At 35.4% G+C, this 23,302-nt stretch overlaps 1 protein-coding gene across 21 annotated transcripts in view; it reads right to left on the bottom strand.

The window, feature by feature from the left end:
• Nucleotides 1-23,302, bottom strand: part of LOC308639592 (transmembrane protein 182-like) — a 569,067-nt gene that overhangs the window by 489,801 nt on the left and 55,964 nt on the right. The gene's annotated exons all lie outside the window — the stretch shown is intronic.

Here is a 23,302-nt window from a genome sequence, read left to right as displayed (position 1 = left end):
ATAGAAAACTTCACAAAGAACAAAACAATATATCCATAGACGATCCAAATATATAACATAATTTTTTATGTAGCTCTTGAACTTTAATTTGTATTACACATTGATTTTCTAAAGAAGAGAGGATGGTATGTATTCATAATTAACATGTTTTTAACAAGGTTCTTTTGTCTTTACAGCATCTGGAAAACTTCCCTAAGAGCATTGTGGTAGAATATTCCCTATATTACCAACAGAGTCTTCAGCTGCCTTGAAAAATTGTCTGATTTATTCTTTGGTCATAGCTAACACAAGAAAGAAAGTTATTATCAAAAATGCAGTTATACTCAAAAGATTTTTACTTTCCTGAATAAAAAGTAATACATAGTGCTTGACAGTGCACCTATAATTTTACACTTCAGTGATTTTAATATAATGTATAACAGATATGTAATTTCAACTTTCAACTCTAATAAGAGATGGGTTTATCTCTGCAACTTGGAATTTAGATTCATTTTTATTAGCTCTTATGAGGGACTTCCAATACAAGAGTATGCCAGTCATCCAAATGTTCAAATTTGTATGTGATTATTTTGCTATTTTTCATTTTTAATTTGTTTTAATTTGTTATACATGACAGTAGAATACCTTTTGACATTTCATACACAAATGGAATATAACATCTCATTATTCTGGTTGTACTTGATGTGGGATTACCCCAGTCATGTAATCATATATGCACATAGGGTAATAATGTCCAATTAAATGTACTATTCTTCCTACCATCATACCCGCTCCCATTCCTTCCCTCCACTCTGCCTAATCCAGAATACCTCTATTCTTCCTTAGCTTCCATCCATTTTTGTGAATTAGTCAGATGAAAGAATTTAAAAGAGATACAAATAAGAAAAAAACCTCAACTATCAATATTTGCTAATGACATGATTGTATATTTAGAAGATCCAAAAAATTCAACCAAAAAACTTCTAAACTAATAAATAAATTCAGCAAAGAGGCAAGATATAAAATCAACACCCACAAAACAAATTAATTTCTATACATCAGTAATAAATTCACTGTAAAAGAAATTAAGAGAACTGTCCCATTCACAATAGCCTCAAAAAAAATAAAATGCATGGGAATCAACCTAACAAAAGAGTTGAAATATTTCTGCAATGAATATTACAGAATACTAAAGAAATAAATTGAAGAAAACCTCAAAAGATGGAAAGATTTCCCATGCTCCTGAATAGGCAGAATTATTATTGTCAAAATGGTCATACTATGAAAAGTGGAATGCATATTTAAAGCAATTCCTTATTAAATTTCCAATGACATTCTTCATATGAATAGAAAAGGCAATCATGAAATTTATTTGAAAAATAAGAGACCCAAAATAGCTAAAGCAATCCTTAACAAGAAAAGTGAAACAAGATCATCACAATACCAAACCTTAAAATACATTACAAAGCCATAGTAACAAAACTGGCATGATATTGGCACCCAAACAGAAATGAAGACAAATGGTATAGAACAGAAGACAAAGAGACAAACCCACGTAAATACAGTTATCTCACACAAGACAAAGATTCCAAAAATATATATTAGAAAAAATTTAGCCTCTTCAACAAATGGTGCTGGGAAAACTGGAAACCCATATAGCAGAATGAACTTAAACCCCACCTCTCATCCTGTATGAAACTCAACTCACAGTGGATCAAAGACTTAGACATTATACCCAGACCTTGCTCCTACTAGAAGAAAAAGCACTCCCATCTTCACCATGACAGCTTAGGAAGTGACTTCCTTAACAAAATTCCTAAAGCACAAGAAGTAAAATCAATAAATAAAGAATCAATAAATGGGGGCTGGAGTTGTGCTCAGTGGTAGAGCGCTTGCCTTGTACATGTGAGGCACTGGTTTCTATCATCAGCACCACATTAAAAAATAAATAAAATAAAGTTATTATGCCCATCTACAAATAAAATAATATATTTTTTAAAATAATCAATAAGTGGGATGGATTAAAACTAAAAATCTTTTTCTCAGCAGAGGAAACAATCAATCATGTGAAGAGAAAACCTATACAATGGAAGAAAATCATTACCACATACACCTCAGAGCATTAATCTCCAGAATATATATTCAATACCAAACAATTCATTACCAAAAAACAAACAACCCAATCAATAAATGGGCTAAGGAACTGAACAGAGGTTTCACAGAAGAAATACAATCAATCAAACAAATATATTAAAAAATGTTCATCATCTCTGGTAATTAGAGAAATGCAATTCAAAACTGCTCTAAAATTTCATCTCACTCTAGTCAGAATGTCTATTATCAAGAATACAAGCAATAATAAATATTTGAAAGGATGTAGGGAAAAAGGTATGCTCATACATTGCTGTTGTGACTGGAAATTATTGCAAGCACTGTGCAAGCAATATGGAAATTCCTCAGGAAACTTGGAATGGAACCACCATTTGATCCAGCTATCACACTCCTCAGTTTATACTCAAAAAACTTAAAATCAGCATGCTACAGTGATGTGGCCACATCAATGTTTACAGCAGCTTAATTCATGATAGCTAAGCTATGGGACCAATCTAGGTGCCCTTCAATAGATGAATGGATTAAGAAAATGAGGTATTTGTACCTAATGGAATATTACTTAGCCATAAAAAAGAATAAAATTATGGCATGTGCAGGTAAATGGATGGAGCTTGAGGATATCATGCTAAGTGAAAAAAGCCAATGCCCCCAAACCAAAGATCTAATATTTTCTCTGATATGCAGATGCTAATTCACAATAAGTGGAGGGGGGCTAGGGAAGAATAGAAATACAGCATGATATTGATCAAAGCATAAATGGATAATAACTAAGGATGGATAAAGGGATATCTGAAAGTATTTGAATGACAAGTGTCCAATGTTGAAACAGGTTCAGAAATAGAACCCATTTACACCATCCATAGTGAAGAAACTATTTATTCTCGGCGCATGTGGCAGGATACTCAAAAGGATCTTTTCATGAAGTGGTAAAAAACTAGTACTAGCCTTAACATGGCTCTGGTCTCACATCATTTTTTAACTTCAGGAGTAAAATGGAGCTAAAAGTTTATAAATATCTTCACTTTTTACCTGAACAAAGCTTAATAATAGTTATATGACCAAAATTCATTGAGCTTTCAAAAGAATAATACTCACAATATCTGACATCCAGTAAAAACTACAATGTGACACATATAGTGGATTATAAATTCTCCAGAGAAAATTCTCCATAGAAAAACCTAGCAAACAACAGATGTAAAAAAAGAGCTTTCTTAGAGTTCTAGAAAATCAGTCAGGGATCTGCTAAAACACATAAAGGTCCAGTTCAGAAAAAGCCACAGTCAAAACAATAGAAAACATGACATTGTTGACCCCATCATCTCTCCATTATTGCATGGTCTGCACAGAGGATTCTGACCAATCCTTGTCATTCTCAGAGTGGAATGCAAAGAAATAAACCTGATATTAATGATATATCTTGTTTATAAGGGGTATATTTTATCTTATTTGAGTTGGAGATCTAACAAGTGGCATAGTTGAATATTGGGATGGAGGATGCTGAAGGTAGTAGTGAGTAGGACAGAACATGACAATTATAGGATGACTAAAGACCTGAAGGTGTCTCAAGGAAGATTATGGAAATTAACATGTATAAAATAAACCATTTAGACAGGGAAGTTGAGGCAGAAATATGAAAAGTCTCAATGAGAACACATGTCCCCAAAACTGCTTAAAAGATCTCAGCTATCCAATAAAGCTGATTATTGAATAATTTTTTCTGCGAAGAACCAATTTACAAAGACTAAGAGAAACAGATATTTTTTAATGCACAGTTTTCAACAAAATACAGATGAGTGTGTGAAGAAACTGGCAATATAAACTATCCAAAGGAAGAAAGTAAAGTTACAGAAACTATTCTCAAATAAACACAGGCACCACTAGACAAAAACATTAAGATGACTTTATAAATATATACATATATATTTATACATAGAGAGACATATAGATATAAATATATAGATATAGATATATTAGTTGTAGGTGATTTCCTTTACTCTTTTAAATCAATTTTCCTTTAGATTTTTGTCCAAATTTAAAACTCATCCTGAGCTGGGGATTTGGCCTAGCGGTAGAGCACTCACCTAGCATGTGCAAGGCCCTGTGTTTGATCCTCAGCACCACATAAAAATAAATAAATAAAATAAAGGAGCCAATAATTTCACATGTGAATATTCTTTTATTAACCCAGACATGAGTTTTTGGGGAAAACCTCATAGCTAAAGCATAAAAAGAACTAAGAAACATCATCAATCAAATGGATGTAACAGACATCTTTAGAATATTTCATATATGAAATACTGAATTTCTTCTCAGATGCACATGCAAACTTCACTAAAGTAAGCTATATTTTAGGACACAAAACAAGTCTCATAAAATACCAAAAAAATGGAGGTGATCCTTTTGTATTTTATCAAATAACATTAAAATGAACTTAGAAACAAAAAAAAATTCAAAAATCTGGAGGTTGGTGCTGAAATATTGCAGATTAGAAAAAAGTACACTCCCCAGCAGTTCTTACACTCAAAATTGAAACAGTTGGAAAATGAGTCCTCAGTAAGGTGGATGACTATTTAAATTCACTGAAATTCAATTTTCATAAACTTCATAAAATAATCATAAAGACAGAAAAAGTCAGAAACATTGAATATAAAATAAGGAATAATTGTTGAGACATTACAGCTTGACTGCTGGCGAGGTCACTGCCAGTAACCCATTATAGAAAGGAGGGACACACATAAAGAGCAAGAGAAGAAAAAGCATGGCAAATAAAATTAGCTTGAGTAATACTATGGAACAGAAAGGGAGGCAGATTTTAACTTACCCAATAATGGTGGGGGAAGTTGTGAGTGAAAATACGTTCAAATCCCTCATCCAATTGGAATAGAGTCTGGTGGGAACAAGTTACCTGGAATCATTTTCATGTGACCACAAAGCAAGTAGCAGAGTCTGGAGACTGGAAACTCATAAAGGAAGTTTCTAGCCTGACCCAACAGTCACCTTTTGTAGAGTCCAGAATGTGCCTTGACCAACATTATTGAAACAAATGCAGAGAGGAATATAATTAGGGTGATCCAGGCTGGGAATACCAAGGAGAGAGAGAGCCTCTTGTGCTGGTAATGTCTCATACAAGCAACTGGGAAGACACCAGCAACTGCTCAGACAGATTTGTCTGCCCTCCATGAAGGATCCTGGATAATTCACATACCTGGTTGTGGAATATGTGAACCCTGTGGAGGTTTGGATTCCTTACCCTAAAAGTGGAATTTTGGAAAAGAACCTAAGACCCAGATGTCTAGGAGAGATAAGTGTCTCTTCAACAACAGGGGGTGTGGATCAAATCTCAGATATCCAATAACAGTTTCAAAGATCATCCAAGGCTAATCCTCCCACACTGTTAGAACTTCCACTTTAGAATTCTGTCCCACCCTCTCTATAGGAGTGTATCATTTGTCAGTCTACCCTATACTATACTGTGAGACAGGAGACCAAGAACTACTACAACCACCTATTGTATGATTTCACACAGTTAACATTTTTTGTGGTGAGAATAGGTAACATTCAAATTCCTTTCATTATTCAAGAATACAATAACCATTAACTGCATTAATCTTGTTTTATAATATACCTAGTTTATTCTGCAATTAAAATTGTAGTTATGCATACTTTGGTCAACTACCCTCATCTCTTCCCCTCTGTCTCCAACCTTTGATAACTGGTGATCTACTTACTTCAGTAGTCCTTCCTTATCCACAGTAGATATGTTCCAAGAACACCCAATGGACAAATAAAACCACTGTAGTAGAAAAATTTACATATACTGTGTTTTCACCAACTAAGTGACTAAGGGGAAGATAAAATATAAAGGTGGATACACTGGAAAAAGTGATTATTCACCTTTGAGGAGAGACAAAGCTGGACAGAGAGAGGTTTCATCATACTTCTCAGGACAGTGGGTAGTTTAAACTCATGAATTGATTCACTGGAATTTTCCATTAGTATTTCTAGAATATCATTGACTACAACTAACTGATAGCATGGAAAGAAAAATGGTAGACAAATGAGAAAAATGTACTTTTCTCAAATCAATTTTTAGATTCCACATATCAGTGAGATAATGAAATATTTGTGTTTGTTTGCCCAGCTTATTTCACTTAACAATAAGCCCTCCATGTTCATTCATATTGTTACAAATAAGATAATTTCCTTAGAATTTTAATTAAATTTATTTTAAATGGAACATAAAATTGCATGTATTAATAGGGTAACGAGATGTGTATGTATGTATGTATATGTATATACATATATATATGTATATGTATATACATATATATATATATATATATGTATTTTTGGTCATATATATGTATGTTATGTATTTCTTAATTCCATATATCAATGAGAGCATGCAGTACTATTTCTGTGCCTGGCTTATTTCATTAAATTAATGATCTCCAATTCCATAAGTATAAAAAATGAAAAAGCATTTTATGCTTTTTATGGGTGAATAGTATTCCATTTGACATAATTATCACATTCTCCTTATTAATTAATCAGGTAATGGACACTCAGATTATTTCCATTTCTTGGATATTCTTAATAGCAGTGCAATAGGCATAAGGATGCAAATTTATCTTCTACATATGGATTTCCTTCCTTTGAATATATATACTCAGTAGTGGAATTGCTGGATCACATGTTAGTTCAACTTTTAATTTCTGGAGGAATCTCCATACTGTTTTCCATGATTGTTATACAAATACATATTCCCAAAAAGAGTGTATAAGTGTATTCTTTTCTCTGTCACCAGTTCTGGTAATGTTTTATCATTTTTATAATAGCCATATCCACTGAGATGATGTGATAGCACTTTTTGGTTTTGATATATATTTTCTTGATTATTAGTGATGCTGATCATCTTTTCATACACCCATTTTCAGTTTGGAGGCTTTATTTTGACAAATGGCTACTTAATTCTACAGTTTTTAATTGGGTAATTTGGTTTGATTTTGTTTTGTTTTCACTTTTGTTATTTTGTGTTTTTAATTGAAAGTTTATGAAGTTCCTTACATAATCTAGATATTAACCTCTTGTCAGGTGCATACATTGCAAACATTTTCTTCCTTTTTGTAGATTGAATTTGCATTCTATTGACTGTATCCATTGCTGTTCAGGATCTTTTAACTTTGACACAATTCCACTCACCCATTTTTTTTTATTTGCTTACTGTTATTTTGGGGGTCTTCAAAAAAGTTTTGTACATTACAATGTATACAAAAAACACCAGAATGGAACAATACTCTAAACCAAACAGACCTAACAGACATACAAAAAGCATTTAATTCAATAGCAGCAGAATAAATATTATTACCAGATATATACGGAACATTCACCAGCATAGATCAGATATTAGGCAATAAAAGGAGTCTTAATAACTTAAGATTTAAAATATGCAAATAATTTTTTACCACATAGAAAAAAAAACTAGTAATTGCTAACAGAACATATCTGGAAAACTTACAAACATGCAGAAACTAAAGAAAACACTCTTGAAGAACCAATGTATCAAAGAAAATTTGGGAATTTAGAAAATACCTTAATCAAATAGAAAAAAAACAAAATATGTGAAAACTTATGGAAAACAAGAAGATTAGTATTATGGTGAAAGTTTTTAAGTGCCTGTATTAAGCAAGAGGAATTATCTCTAATAATCAAAATATAACTTAACATTTTAAGAAACTTGGAAAAGCCTGGCACCATGGCACACTTCTGTAATCCCAGCAGCTCTGGAGGCTGAAGCAGGAGGATCAACATTTCAAAGCCATATTCAGGAACCCTGAGGCACTAAGCAACTCAGTGAGATCCTGTCTCTAAATAAAATACAAAATAGGGCTGGGGATGTGGTTCAGTGATTAAGTGCCCCTGAGTTTAATCCCTAGCACTAAAAAACAAAAAGAAAAGAAACAAAAAAGGAAGGAAGGTAGGTAGGAAGGAAACATGGAAGAAAAGAAACAAACAAACTTGGAAAAAGGAAAAGAATGAACTAAACCCCAAAAGTTAAGAAAAAGGGGGAAATAATAAAGATTATAGCTAAAATGAAAAAAAAAAAAGAGAACAGAGTCAAACGTAAAAATAAACAAAATTGTGTTTTTTTTAAATCAAAAATATTGACAAACCATTGACTAGACAAAAAAGAAATGCCTCAAACAAATTAAAAATGAGGGAGGTACATTAAAATTGATTCTGAAGATAAAATGATCATTTTAGACTATTAAGAACAATTCATTGCACAATTGTAAATTGAATAATCTAGAAAAAAATAATAAATTCTTAAAATACACATATAAAAATGAATATACTCATAAAAACATACAAAACTTTAAGAATGAATCATGAAAAAATAGAAAAATTTTACCAACCAATAATAGAAAGGAAATTTCACTAATAGTCAAAAACAATCCAACAGAAACAACAAAGAAAGCCTAGGAATAGAAGACTTCAGTATTAGATTCTACCACACATTTTAAAAGAAAAATTAATATCAAATCTTCTTTATTCATCCTTAATGAGGTATATTTAACAAATTTAAATTATTAATATTCAAATAAATATTTTACATTTTACAATGTATACACATACATTAATTAATGGAAAATGGAGGAGGAAAATTCTAATATAAATACACATTTTAAAGTGATTACTACAATGAAGATAATAACATATCCATCACCTTAGTTACTTGTGTTTTGGTAAGAATATTTAAGATCTAATTTCAGAACGTTACATGCACATTGTAAAAGTATGAACTATAATCACTATGCTATGTACTAGGTCTCCAGAATGTATTCATCTCATAACAGTAAATTTTAACTTTTGACCAATGTCTCCTAAATTCCCCTCAACCACAAACGTGGTAAACCACCTACCTACTCTGTTTTAATTAATCTAATGTTTTAAATTTCAGTGAGATTATGCAGAATTTTTCCTTCTATGTTTGGGTTTTTTTCTTTTTTATATAAACTCTTCCAGGTTCATACTTTTTTAAATAAAAACATGATTTTCTTTATTCTTTTTTTTTTAAAGAGAGAAAGAGAGAGAGAGAGAATTTTTAATATTTATTTTTTAGTTCTCGGCGGACACAACATCTTTGTTGGTATGTGGTGCTGAGGATCGAACCCGGGCCGCACGCATGCCAGACGAGCGCGCTACCGCTTGAGCCACATTCCCAGCCCCATGATTTTCTTTATTCTTGAGGTTACATGATATTCCATTACATGCACACACACCTTCTTATTCTTCATCCATCAATGGACACTTTGGTAGTTTTCAATCTTGTATGTATGAATATTACTGCAATGAACATGGAAGCATAGGTATTTTCTGAAATATACTGAGTTCATTTCTTTCCAGTATAAACAGAAATATTTCTGGGTCATATGGTAATTTTATTTCTATCTTTTCTAGATACTATTTCTACCTTTTTTAGATACTATTCTTTAGATACTATTGTCTGAGATAATTTTCCACTGTGGGTTTTGATTTGAATAATAATGTCCAAAACGTTCTTGTATATCTGTAGCCATTTTTATAACTTCCTTGGAAAAATATCTATGAAATTTTTTTCACCCATAATTAATTACTCCATTAGATTTTCTTCTCCCAAGTTGTATGATTTCTTTGTTTATGCACCCCTTAATTAGATGTATGGGTTCACAAATATTTGCATCCACTTTATGGGCTTTCTTTTTATTTTGTGGACTATCTCCTTTGCTAAAGAGAAACTTTTTTAGCTTGATGTTGTTCCACTTGTTTTTATTTATTTATTTATTTATTTATTTATTTATTTATTTATTTATTTTGTATTTGCTTTTGCTTTTTGCTTTTCTTTCTCGTGCTTTTGATGTTAAGTCCAAAAGATCACTGTAAAGATCCATGACCTGAAGTTTTTATCCTGTTTTCTTCAGGGACTTTTATGGTTTCAAGTCTTACGATTGAATGTGCATCCAGTTTCAAGTTGATTTTTTTATATTGTATCAGAAATTGATTCAAATTTCATTTTCTCTTCTGAATATTGGCTTTTGCCTTCAGTATTTTTTGAAGACATTATCATTCTCCCTTTACATACTATTGACAATTTAGGAAATACTTAGCCATTATGGTATTTTCTTAAATAAATATTTCCTCATTTCCTCTCTCTTCTCCCTCTCCCTGCCCATTCTTTGGCCTCCTTGTGAGAAAAGTAAGGGGAAAATGAAGGAGGAAAATTCTAATTGAGTTGCCTGGAAAGGTGAGAAATCGTAAAGATTGTGCACAATAGATGGTTCCTGTAGTCAGGAGGAGATAACTGAAGCAGGAAGAAAGAACTTCAGTGAAAAAAGAGAAAAATCTCAATAGAGAAAGAACAATATATCTAAAGTGCCCCTTAATTTAAATTTTTGTCGATCTGAGGGAAATCACCCTATCAGATGTAATTGACAATTTGCTATATAATATTCTAAAATCTAGGAAACTTGTGGTGTGGCTCTTGCTCACAAATGACAGTTTGGTTAAAAAGTTGAGATATAACTACAAATACACAATGAATGAATATTGTATGTGGGGAGCTATCTGATATTGAGGTACATTTAATCTCAGTTTGCTATAGTCTATTAATTGTACTGAGCCATGCTACAAAATAATCAACATCTACAAGAGTAATAAAAGGAACTAAAGCAAAAGTGAAATATTTTTTCTTTGTCAGTTTCCTAAAATGATGAGGGGAGATCCAAATTCAGTTCAACATTCAACTCTTTAACATCTTAAAGTCTGTAAAATCATTCATTGCAAGAATAATCTATGATGAAATAAAAAACAATCATGTTGAGAATACAAAGCCCTAGAAAGGAGTTTAGAAAATTCTTGAACATTTTATTTACTGTGAGAAAAAGTACATAGTTTTTCTTCACTTAAATTTTTCCATCAACCACAATAAATAGTCTTCTGAATCATATTTTTATTCTATATCTGGTGACAAATCATGGTAATAACTGTTACATAGTCATTCGAGTGAGATGTATATTAGCTGAAAGAATCAAACTCAATTTTCCTTTAGATGCCATTGTCAGATTTTATGTCACACATGTTGCTATCAAATTTTAAAAGATTTAACATTATTAAATGACTTTTTGGGAGACTCTTATGTTACAACATGGATTAATCAGAACACTTATGAGTTAGGAATTCTATTTTTTTTTGCTTAATTCAAACTTTTCTGTTGAAAACATTTCTAAAATTATATCCTGAAAGATTTGGAAGAAAGTTTGTAGGTTATAGAGTACAGTGGTTTAAAAGCCCAGGCATAATTTCAAATCACTAGGAAAACTTGTTTAACACTAAGAAAATCAGATCACAGTCTGCGGAAATAATCATTCAGATGATTGGGATATAGTTTGAGAATATGCATATTTTTTTAATTTTTTAAGCTGCAGATGAACATAATATCTTTACTTATTCATTTATTTTTTTTAATGTGGTGCTGAGGATCAAACCCAGTGCCTCATTTGTGTAAGGGAAGCGCTCTACTACTGAGCCATAGCCCCAGCCCCAATCTGCATGTTTTTTAAAGGTTGAGTGAAATAAATTTCTAACCATAATAGGAAACTTTTCTATAACATCCTTGATAGGTATGTGATTATGCATCTTGAAAGCAAAATGTTGTATACCTTCAAATGGAAAAATTATCCTTTTCTAATAAAGAAATAAAGTGTGCAGTACTTGTATAGAAATCTCCAAAATCATTTCTTAAATATAATGGATGTTCCCTATTTGAACTTTTTTATGGTATGAATTAGAAAATAATTTACATTTTAAAGAAAAGTACCAGAATTCAAAAACATTTCTGTGAGTGACATTCTACTTCAGGTTAAGCCCTCAGGACACCCAAAAGAATTATTATTCCCTTCTGTTTTTAGGTATACTTTAGTGGGGAAAAATGATTAAAATTTGTTGATAGGAAAGGTATCAGTCTAAAATTTCCATAAAAAAGGTACCCAATTTTATTTGAAGGCCCATCTATTATCATTACAGGAAATTAAATGTATAGTTCCTGTTTAAGTGGGTAGAGTAAATGACTTTTCCTTTGCTTAAATGAGTATTGTACAGAAACTGAATCATTTTTCAATTTTTTAATTGCCAGCATTTAGTCTTTGATACTAAGTAATAGATACTATATGAAATTTTTTCTAGTACATAAGGAGATCTTTTACTGAATACCTAAGATATGTAACCAACCTAAGCATACTTTAACAGAAGAATGGATAAAGAAAATGTGGTATATATACACAATGGAATATGACTCAACCATAAAGAAAAAAAGTTCAGGCATTTGCCAGTAAATATATGGAACTGGAGAATATCATGTGCGGTGAAATAAACCAATCCCCCCAAAACAAAGGTGGAATGTTCTCTTTGATATGTAAACACAAAGCACAATAATGGGGGAGCGAAAAATAGAAATTAATTGGATTAGACAAAAGGGAATGAAGGGAATGGAGGGAGAATGGGATTAGGAAAGATAGTACAATGAATTGGATATAATTTTCCTATGTTCATACATTAATACACGACCAGTGTAATTCCATATCATGTATGACCACAAGAATGGGATCCTAATTAGAAAAAAGTTCTATCCCATATGTATAATATGTTAAAATCCACTCTACTCTTAATTATTTCTAAAAAAGAAAATAAAATTAAAAGGAAGATTTTTTTTCTCATGGGAGAAAGAAGGAAGAAAGGAAAAACGAGAGGAAGGAAGGAACAGCCTCAGTAACCACTTCCAAGTTTAATACAAAAAAATCCCCTTAATAATATAACTAACAAGTAGCCATCTGATTTATTTGAATATAATCATTTGCAAGGAGATTATTACCTTGAAAAAGATAAAAGTTGTTTGCTACAAAGCATTAATGATTAGAACATAGTAGTGGTACACCTCATGCTGTGAATATAGCCCATGCTGCTCTGTCCATTTTAATGTGAACCTATTTTCTTTTCCTATTCTCTCTCTCCCTCTTCCTTACCATGGAAGGAAAAGATTACCTTATCCCTATTCTAGGCTTAGATACAGGAACCAAGCCTGTACAGCAAAACAACAACAAAACCAATGGCAGACAACCAGAAAGGATCCCCAAAACCATGGATGATAAATGGGAACCTTTAAAACAGATGGACCAGATAGGGGGGAAATACCCAAAGATCCCTATTCCCATTTAACCATGATTTCTATACCAGCAGCTCCACAGATGCCCTCACAAAGAACCAGGCAGGGCTCCACTCATAGGTCCCCTTGCCAAATGAGGCATCCTGTCAGATCTTAAAATGGGAGACCATTTTGACCCCAGGTTCTAATCCAACAGTGCTGGAATCTATTGTCATATCCTTTATGATTGGCAGCCTTCACAGACTTCAAGGATGGAGCCAGAAGATCTTAGAAATGGCTGTCTTCCAAATTAACAAGTGAATCACATTCCCCTCCCCAGGGAACAACTGGAATGAATCATCTTTTTAAAAACTCTCTGTGGTCCCTGATAGTCAGAATCACAGCTTCTGGGACAAAAATCTCCTGTGTTTCTCCTCTTCTTGCGAAGCAATAAAGCTTCTTTTAACTTTTTCTCAAAACAATGTCCTTATTTTTGAATCAGCCTTGGGAATAAGGACCGAGCATTTGGTAACACATTGGTATCCAATTGTGGACCCTAGAGCAACCCCCACTCTGGCTTTCTGGAGCAGACCTGGCACTCCAAGCAACCCCACTTACATGCTGAGGAGGAAAGCTGTCAAAATTGTTGAGAGCCAACTACTGGAGAGTTAAGTTACAGATATATTTACTTCAGGTCAAACTAGAGGAGCTATGTCTATGAGGAAAGAGAAGGACTGAGGAACTGTTCCATCAGCTGCCAATGCCCCTTTTGCTTTGGTAATTTCTGCCTTCTCTCCCTGAATGATACAGATTCCTCCAACTTAGTCTAAATAGGAAAAAAGGAAACCAAACACAGTGAAGTTATATCACCTTGGCCATCTGATAAGCTCCCACAATGGGCACCCACAGACCATTAAATCTATACATCTGGTTCCCATTTGTAGGAACATCTGGTTCTTTGTGAGGGCATCTGTGGAGCTGCTGGTATAGAAATCATGGTAAAATGGGAATAGGGATCTTCGGGTATTTCCCCCCTATCTGGTCCATCTGTTTTAAAGGTTCCCGTTTATCATCCATGGTTTTGGAGATCCTTTCTGGTTGTCTGCCATTGGTTTTGCTGTTGTTGTTTGTTTGTTTGTTTGTATCTGTTACTGCTCCTTTTAAGACACAGGCAATACTGCATTTATCCTATAAGTGGTCTGTTGGGAAGAAAGATCTTTGCTGAATTGGCCACCTATAGATATAACCCTGTCCAAGAGAAAGATGTTTTACTGCAACACAATCTGGCCTTTGAATGATTTTCTGGATTGTTACACAATATTCTAGTTGGAGTTGATCTTTCAGAGGCAAATAAATGGAAGAAATTCTGTATGTACAGGCATTTAAGCATTTGCATGATAAAGAGTTTGAACAATCAGAAATCAAGTTGAGGGTGCAAAAACAATGCACTTCATCTCGTGTGTAAAGATAAAAGAACACTGTAAGAAATAAGTCCTTTCAACCCAGTGCTGACAGTTCCAGCATGGTTTGTCAGCCTGGACCCAGACAGCCACAGATCACCTTGCTATGTGTCAGAGACACCAGCCCTGGGCTGGGGGGAGAAATCCCAGGAAAACTGCCTAGGTTATAGGAAATTGGCAAAGAGGATCTCATATTTACCATGCCATTCAGTTTCTTTTATCCCATGGGAATAAAACCAGAGTTTGAGAACGAGAACAGGGCTCAGTTTTCTATTTCTGCTAGTGGGTGAAGTCTGTATAGGTTTCAGGCATTGCTGATTTCCTTCTAGATTCTTGTCTCATGGGTTCAAAGAATAAAATTCACACATGGTGGCAGAGCACCAAGTGAAAGTAACAAGATTTGTTTGAATGATAGGAGGAAAGATGGAGTTCCTGTCAGGAAAGGGGAACCTGAAAGAAGGTTTTTTCACTTGGATGTACCAGTCTGTGGACTTATGTGACTGCTAGGTAAGGGCATTTATTGGAGTCCATGCTGAACAGATAACTAAAAGAGTGTTTGAGCTAATGTTTGGAATTCATATTATACAGGAACTGGGAGGGTAACAAAGCTATTTGGATTATTCTATAAGTTTCTAAATGACTATGCCTTTTTAGCCCTTAAGTCTGATTTTTTTCTGTAACCTACATTTGGGTCTACCCCTGCTTCTATTTTCATGCTTTTCTGGGATGTTAGGAGCCACAAGCAAAATATATGATGTATGGCACCTTTGGTTGTAAAGCCAGCTAGCCACTGAGGTATTATTATGCTAAGATTTACATTCATATGCAAATTGGGCTCCTGCTGTTCACCTTGGCCTACTACTGGACTCATGTTACGGGGACTCATGGAGAGTTCCCATTGGTTGGGGAAGGATAGTAGGAGGAAATTCCGGGGGAGGTCCGGGGGACCCCGGGTCCCGGGAGACGGCGGTTCCGGTTAGACGCCCGCGTGGGAGGACCGGTTTTTTGCTTGCTGGCGCTGAGAGTGTTGGCGGCTTTTTCAAAATAAAGTTTTGTTCCTGCTTGAGTGGCTCGTGATTCTGTGCCCAGCCAAGACTGCGGCATTTGGCGGCCCGCACGGGGAACGCCTGAAACTTAGAGGTGAGTAAAACTGCTCGCCCCTGAGGGAAGGCGACAGAATGGGTGAACATTTAGAAAAACAATGTGTTCTTGTTTTGATTTATTTTGTTTTTATTTCAAGCTCCCTAGCCCTAGAATTTTCTCAGGCGAACTGGGAAAAATGGTTGGCTCAAGGTTTGAAGTTATTCGGCCCTGAGAAAGAGAAAATTGATACAACCATTGTCTGTTCCGTTTTTGTTTCATTCTGTTTCGGCTTTGTTTTATCCTATCTTATTGGGTTACGTTACCTTTATAGTAGATTAGAATCCAGTAAAAAACAAACCGAAAAACTGCTAAGTAAATTGTTAGAGGTCCAGACTATGGTAGAAAAAACACTAGGTCAAGCAAAAGAGAAGGTCTCTCAAGCTAGTCAGAGGAGAATTTAAAAAAAGCAAGCTTAGAGGAAAAGCAGCCATCAGGTGGAGAATTACAACAGGAGGTTGCTACTAACTCCGTTCTATCACCAGAGGGCGTAACTCAACCAACAGCTCCATCTACCGCTGAGCGGCCCTCAACTCCCGTAGTTGATGGACGGAATTCTGAGGCAGGACCCCAAAGATTAGCATGCCCTGTACTTGAGCAGGCAGGAGGGCAATGAATTCACCGTGCTTTAGATTTCAAAACAATAAAGCAATTAAAGGAGGCTGTAACGACCTATGGGCCGCAAGCTCCCTTCACAATAAGCATGGTCGAATCTGTTACCAACTTGGACATGACACCAGCAGATTGGGCTAACATGTGTCGATCTGTGCTAAACGGAGGACAATATTTGTTATGGAAGGTTGCCAATGAGGAATTTTGCATGGAGACAGCTAGGCGAAATGCAGAAGCTGGTTATCCTCAAAGAAATATGGACATGCTATTGGGAAAGGGACCATATGAGGGTCAAAGACAGCAAATTGAATATGACCCTGGCGTATACGCACAAATTGCTGTAGATGCAGTTAGGGCATGGAAAACTTTACAGGGGCATGGAGACTTACAAGGTCAATTATCTAAGGTAATACAAGGAACTAATGAACCTTACGCTGAATTTGTAGATAGACTTATTCAGTCAGCCTCTAGGATATTTGGTAATACAGAACAGGTAATGCCATTTATAAAACAACTGGCTTATGACCAAGCAAATCGTTGCTGCAGAGAGGTCATTAGACCATGGAAACATGAAGATTTAAACACATATATTAAATTATGTAGAGACATTAATGAACAAGGGCAAGTCTTAGCAGCAGTACAACAGGCTTTAGATGCCAGGCCAAAAACATGCTATAATTGTAATCAAACAGGACATTTTAAAAGGAGTTGCCCCGTAAGAGGAGGGTTTAACAAAGCTGGATATCAAAGGAATAGAATACCGGGTATTTGCCCACGATGCCATAGAGGGAAACATTGGGCTAATGAATGCCGTTCTCAAACCACCATAGAGGGTATTCCGTTATCAAAAAACGGACAAGGACCAAGTGTTTACCCACGATATCGTGGAGAAAGGTATCAGGCTCCATTGCCAAAAAACGGACTAGAGGGCCCAATGCCCCGGGGCCCAAAACCACAAATATATGGGGCAATGGAGGAACCCAACAGCACCATCAAGGTAGTGCCCAGGACGCATTATCCATTAAATCCCTCATCAGACAAACTAGAGGGAGCGCAGGGCTGGACATCTGCGCCTCTGCCAGAGCAGTACTAACCCCAGAGATGGGAATTCAAATCATTCCCACAGGAGTAAAAGGACCTCTTCCCCAGGGAACAGTAGGCTTATTATTGGGACGCAGTTCTTCTACACTAAAAGGACTTATGATAAGTCCTGGGGTAATTGATCCCGATTATGAGGGTGAAATAAAAATTATAGCTAGTTCTCCAAGAGGTATATCAGTAATTTCACCAGGAGATAGAATAGCACAGTTATTAATAATACCCATCCTGCATGATAAATTTTCCAGTTGTAATGTAGAAAGAGGTTCCAAGGGATTAGGCTCCACAGGTGTAGATTGGGCTATGCTGTCTTTAAATTTAGATTCTCGCCCAATGCTAAAATTAAATATTCAAGGACATGACTTTAATGGGCTGCTGGACACAGGTGCTGACCTCAGCATAATATCTCGTCAAGAATGGCCAAAACATTGGCCATTACAACAAGCCACTCAAACGCTTCGAGGCCTAGGAGTGGCAACAAATCCCCATAGAAGTGCTATGGTATTAGATTGGAGGGATCCTGAAGGATGTGAAGGAACTATACAGCCCTATGTATTGGATCATCTTCCTGTAAATTTATGGGGACGAGATGTCCTAGATCAATTAGGATTGACATTAACAAATAACATCAATCCTAACGCACCCACTACTAGGGCTAAACAAGGCTTTAGGAAAGAAAAAAGATTAAGAGAACAAGAACAAGGTATGACAGCACCTATTCAAATAGATCAAGAAATAAATAGACATGAATTGGGTTTTCAGAAAGGGCCACTGAGACAATCAAAATTACTTGGAAATCAGAAAGACCAGTGTGGGTTCCTCAGTGGCCCCTGACTAAAGAAAAGATACAAGTAGCCCATGACTTGGTCAGACAACAATTAGCGGAAGGACATATACAACCTTCCGTATCCCCCCATAATACTCCCATTTTTGTCATTAAAAAGAAATCTGGTAAATGGAGATTATTACAAGATTTAAGAGCCATTAATAATGAGATGGTTATTATGGGACCTGCTCAATCAGGGATTCCTCAATTGTCTGCTTTACCAAAAACCTGGCATGTTTTAGCTATAGATATTAAAGATTGTTTCTTTTCAATTCCAATTCATCCCGAGGATAGTCCACATTTTGCATTTACTATCCCTGCACTGAATCATGAAGGTCCTGATCAGAGATATGAATGGAAAGTACTCCCTCAAGGGATGGCTAACAGCCCAACTATGTGTCAAATTTATGTTAATAAAGCAATCCAGCCACTTAGAAACCAAAATCCTGAACTACAAATATTTCACTATATGGATGATGTGTTATTGGCACATAAAGATAAAAACACATTGCTAGAATGTTATGCCGCACTTACAAACTTATTGAAAAATTATAATCTAGAGATAGCAATAGATAAAGTACAATTAAATCTTCCAATTAATTATTTAGGAGTTCTATTATCCTCAACCATGGTCCGTCCACCAAAAATTCAAATACGAGTAGATCAACTCAAATCACTTAATGACTTTCAAAAATTATTGGGAGACATAAATTGGATAAGGCCTTATCTAGGCATACCAACAGGAGAGTTAGGACCTTTATTTGATATTCTAAAAGGTCCATCAGATCCAAATTCACCCCGCATGTTAACGCCTGAAGCAAGAAAAACATTAAAAATCATTGAAACGTATATAAAAAATATGCATTTGGATAGAATTGATATAAGTTTGCCTTTATTATTTATTGTACTACCAACAAAAAATATTCCTACAGGAGTATTTTGGCAGGAAGGTCCATTATTGTGGATACATTTATCTTATTCTCCTAACACTATTCTTACTAGATATCCTGAGGCTGTAGGACAATTAATACTCAAAGGAATAAAAGCAGCTAAGGGAGTATTTGGGATTTCTCCCAATAAAATTATCACTCCATATACTATGGATCAAATTGATGAGTTAGCTAATGAGTTAAATACTTGGGCAATAATCATGTGTAAAACTAGTGTTTCATTTGATAATCACTTACCATCTAATCCTTTGTTGTCTTTTTGGTCTAAGCATCCTGTAGTTTTTCCAAAAATGACAAGAAAAACCCCTATCATAAATGCTCCAAATATATTCACTGATGGGTCAAACAATGGTACAGCAGCAGTAGTTACTCCTGATCAAACTTTTACATTTTTAGTACCCAAACAATCAGCTCAAAAGGTAGAGCTTAATGCAGTATTACAAGCTTTTGTGATGTTTAAAGATTCTGTATTTAATTTATTTTCTGATAGTCAGTATGTAGTTAATGCTATAGTATCCCTTGAAGATGCTGGTAGGATCTCACCTTCTTCTACTGTTTTCTCTTTGTTTTCCACTATACAAAGTCTAATCTGGGACCGAAAAGATCCATTCTTCATAGGTCATATCAGGGCACATACAGGATTGCCTGGAGCCCTTAGTATGGGCAATGAACTAGCAGATAAATCTACACATGACATACATATTTTCTCCACAATAGAAGAAGCTATAAATTTTCATAAAAGGTTCCATGTCAATGCTAATACTTTACAAAAGCGTTTTAAAATAACTAAAGAACAAGCCAGACATATAATAAAACAATGTCAAAATTGTGTGACATTTTTACCACAAGTTAATCTTGGAGTCAATCCTAGAGGACTGATACCTAACCATATTTGGCAGATGGACGTCACACACTTGCCAGAATTTGGAAAATTAAAATATTTACATGTTACAGTTGATACCTCTTCCGGATTTTTGATGGGCTCCCTTCATGCCGGAGAAAAAACTAAAGATGTTATAGCTCATTGCTTACAAAATTTTGCCACTGTGGGCGTTCCAAAACAGTTAAAAACGGACAACGGTCCTGGTTATACTTCCACCTCTTTTAAACAATTTTGCTCATCATTTGGCATTACTCACATAACAGGAATTCATTACAATCCACAAGGACAAGGCATAGTTGAAAGAGCTCATCAAACTATTAAAATGTACTTATTAAAACAAAAGGAGGGAATTGGAAAGGGGTATATATCCCCCAAAGATAAACTTAAAATAACCCTTTTTACTCTAAACTTTTTAAATTTAGATTCATCGGGACTTAGTGCTGCGGAAAGACATTTGTACCCCAAAAATGTACATAAGCCTAAGGTACTTTGGAAAGATATTCTAACAGGACAATGGAAAGGCCCGGATCCAGTGATAGTCTGGAATCGGGGCGCTGTCTGTGTTTTCCCACAGGATGAACAGCAACCAATTTGGATTCCAGAGAGATTAACTAAAACAATTTCTACAGAAAAAGAAGATGATTTGACTCAAATCCATAACAGCTGACATCCAAAGCTCCAGCTTGGCTATTCTTACATCTGTGACAGTGATTAACCAAGGTGTTTTTTTCAATATCTATTTTATTATTGCATTTTTCCACATCATAAAGTTCTATTTTATTTTTGAGCTCATACAAACCTAGGTTAATGTTTTTCTGATCAGTTTTATTTTTTGACTGTGTTTTATTTTTTGACTGTGGAGTTTTTAAACATTGCAATGGAGATTTCACCTAGGTATAGTTACAAGGCCTTTATTTACTATTGTCTTATGTGTTGTATGTTGTGTGCACACTTCTGTTTTGTGTTGTATGTCTGTATGTGTGTATGTCCATATTTCTTATATGAGGAGCGCTCATGAAAAAATGGATCCGAATTTTTTCTTTATTCACGTGATTTATATAGTTTAATTTAAATTAGGTAAACAGCTGTTAATGATTGTTTTTAAAGATGGTTAACAGATCTGTTTGTTTGCTAATTTAAATTTGGTAAACAGCTGTTAAGGATTGTTTTTAAAGGAGTTTAACAGATTTGTTTGTTTACTTTCACCTTTCCTTTTTATTATATTTAATAATTCTGTTCAGGATAATGTCTCTTTAACATCATTGCCAGAATTTCCATCTCCATCCCAATTCCAGTGAAGACTGAGATAAAACCAAACTACAGCTTCTATGATAGCAATCACAGTAAACTGTATAAACTGATGCATCAATGAATATAACTCAACAAGTAATGCTATCAAGGACTTGATTTACTTTGGGAGGAAATGGACATATTGATAGACTCCTCCAATTTGAACTGCTTGCAGAACTTGCCTGGACTATATATCAGTTACATACATTGTGAAATATCATCTGGTGCACCAAATTGTGGTACTGCTGGCATATCTTTGCTGATGGTGTCACCAGTGATGCAATTTCCTTGCCAGCTCACCCCATGTTTATTGTGGTAATACTGGCATATCTTTGCTGATGGTGTCACCAGTGACGCAATTTTTCCAAGGAGCCATCAATTGGCTTGGTGTCGTGGCATTTCTGTATCCTCCTCCCTTCTACTAGTGATGGTCTAAAATTTGGGGGCCAACAGAGGTGAGGCAAAGAACCTTACCCCCCCACTGGCACCAAGGCAAAATTTGGGGGCCAACAGAGGTGAGGCAAGAACCTCACCCCCCCACTGGTGCATAGGCCTATCCACAAGCATGGCTGAATGCTGGACCGGTAGTCAGCGACGGGTTGCTCTGATTACAGTGGATTCAACCTAAGACAGGAAGCTGACGCCTAAAGGTCAGTTCTCCCATGACGGGTAAGAACCATATGTTAAATTGGACAACCTACCAGGCACGGTCCCTAGCCACATTGCTTGTTACTTAATTAAACAGAAGGGGGCAGATGCTAGGAGCCACAAGCAAAATATATGATGTATGGCACCTTTGGTTGTAAAGCCAGCTAGCCACTGAGGTATTATTATGCTAAGATTTACATTCATATGCAAATTGGGCTCCTGCTGTTCACCTTGGCCTACTACTGGACTCATGTTACGGGGACTCATGGAGAGTTCCCATTGGTTGGGGAAGGATAGTAGGAGGAAATTCCGGGGGAGGTCCGGGGGACCCCGGGTCCCGGGAGACGGCGGTTCCGGTTAGACGCCCGCGTGGGAGGACCGGTTTTTTGCTTGCTGGCGCTGAGAGTGTTGGCGGCTTTTTCAAAATAAAGTTTTGTTCCTGCTTGAGTGGCTCGTGATTCTGTGCCCAGCCAAGACTGCAGCACTGGGACAATGAAGTTAACTGGAATATTTAAGGGGACAGAGGAGATTTTATATTTGAATTAAAATTAATTGGGGCCCGTTATCTTAATTTCCTGATGATTAACTATCCTATCTTATTTAGGGGATAAAGGCTGCCAATAACAAAGGACATGACAATGGATTCCAGCACTGTTGGATTAGAACCTGGGGTCAAAATGGTCTCCCCTTTTAAGATCTGACAGGATGCCTCATTTGGCAAGGGGACCTATGAGTGGAGCCCTGCCTGTTACTGCTGCAGTCCCCATGTATGAAGGTACCTATATAGTCAACATGACCTTCAATTTAATTGGGTGCTCTGAACAACAGAATTAAATAAGCAAACCCATCTAAGAGATCTTCAAGGAAGCCTAATAAAAAGAATGAAAAGAGCCTACTCAATTGAATATCAATACACCTACTGTAAAAAAGCCCCATCTCCCCTCCAGAAAAAAAAAAAAAGAAGATTTTAGGTAAAATTGACAAATTGACAGTGGGAAACTTGCTTGAAATTGATGGCATTGTGCTAATGATAAGGGAGGTAAGGCAAGCTCAACAATATCCTGTCCTCCAATACCTTGAATTAAATCTGGGAGGAAAAAAATAGATTAAGGCACAGATTTTTTAAAT

This window comes from Spermophilus citellus (genome assembly GCF_964194105.1).
Source record: "Spermophilus citellus genome assembly, chromosome: X".
Classification (NCBI taxonomy): Eukaryota; Metazoa; Chordata; class Mammalia; order Rodentia; family Sciuridae; genus Spermophilus; species Spermophilus citellus.
Note: the sequence above shows the minus strand (reverse complement) of the source record. Positions and strands in the feature narration are given on the sequence as shown.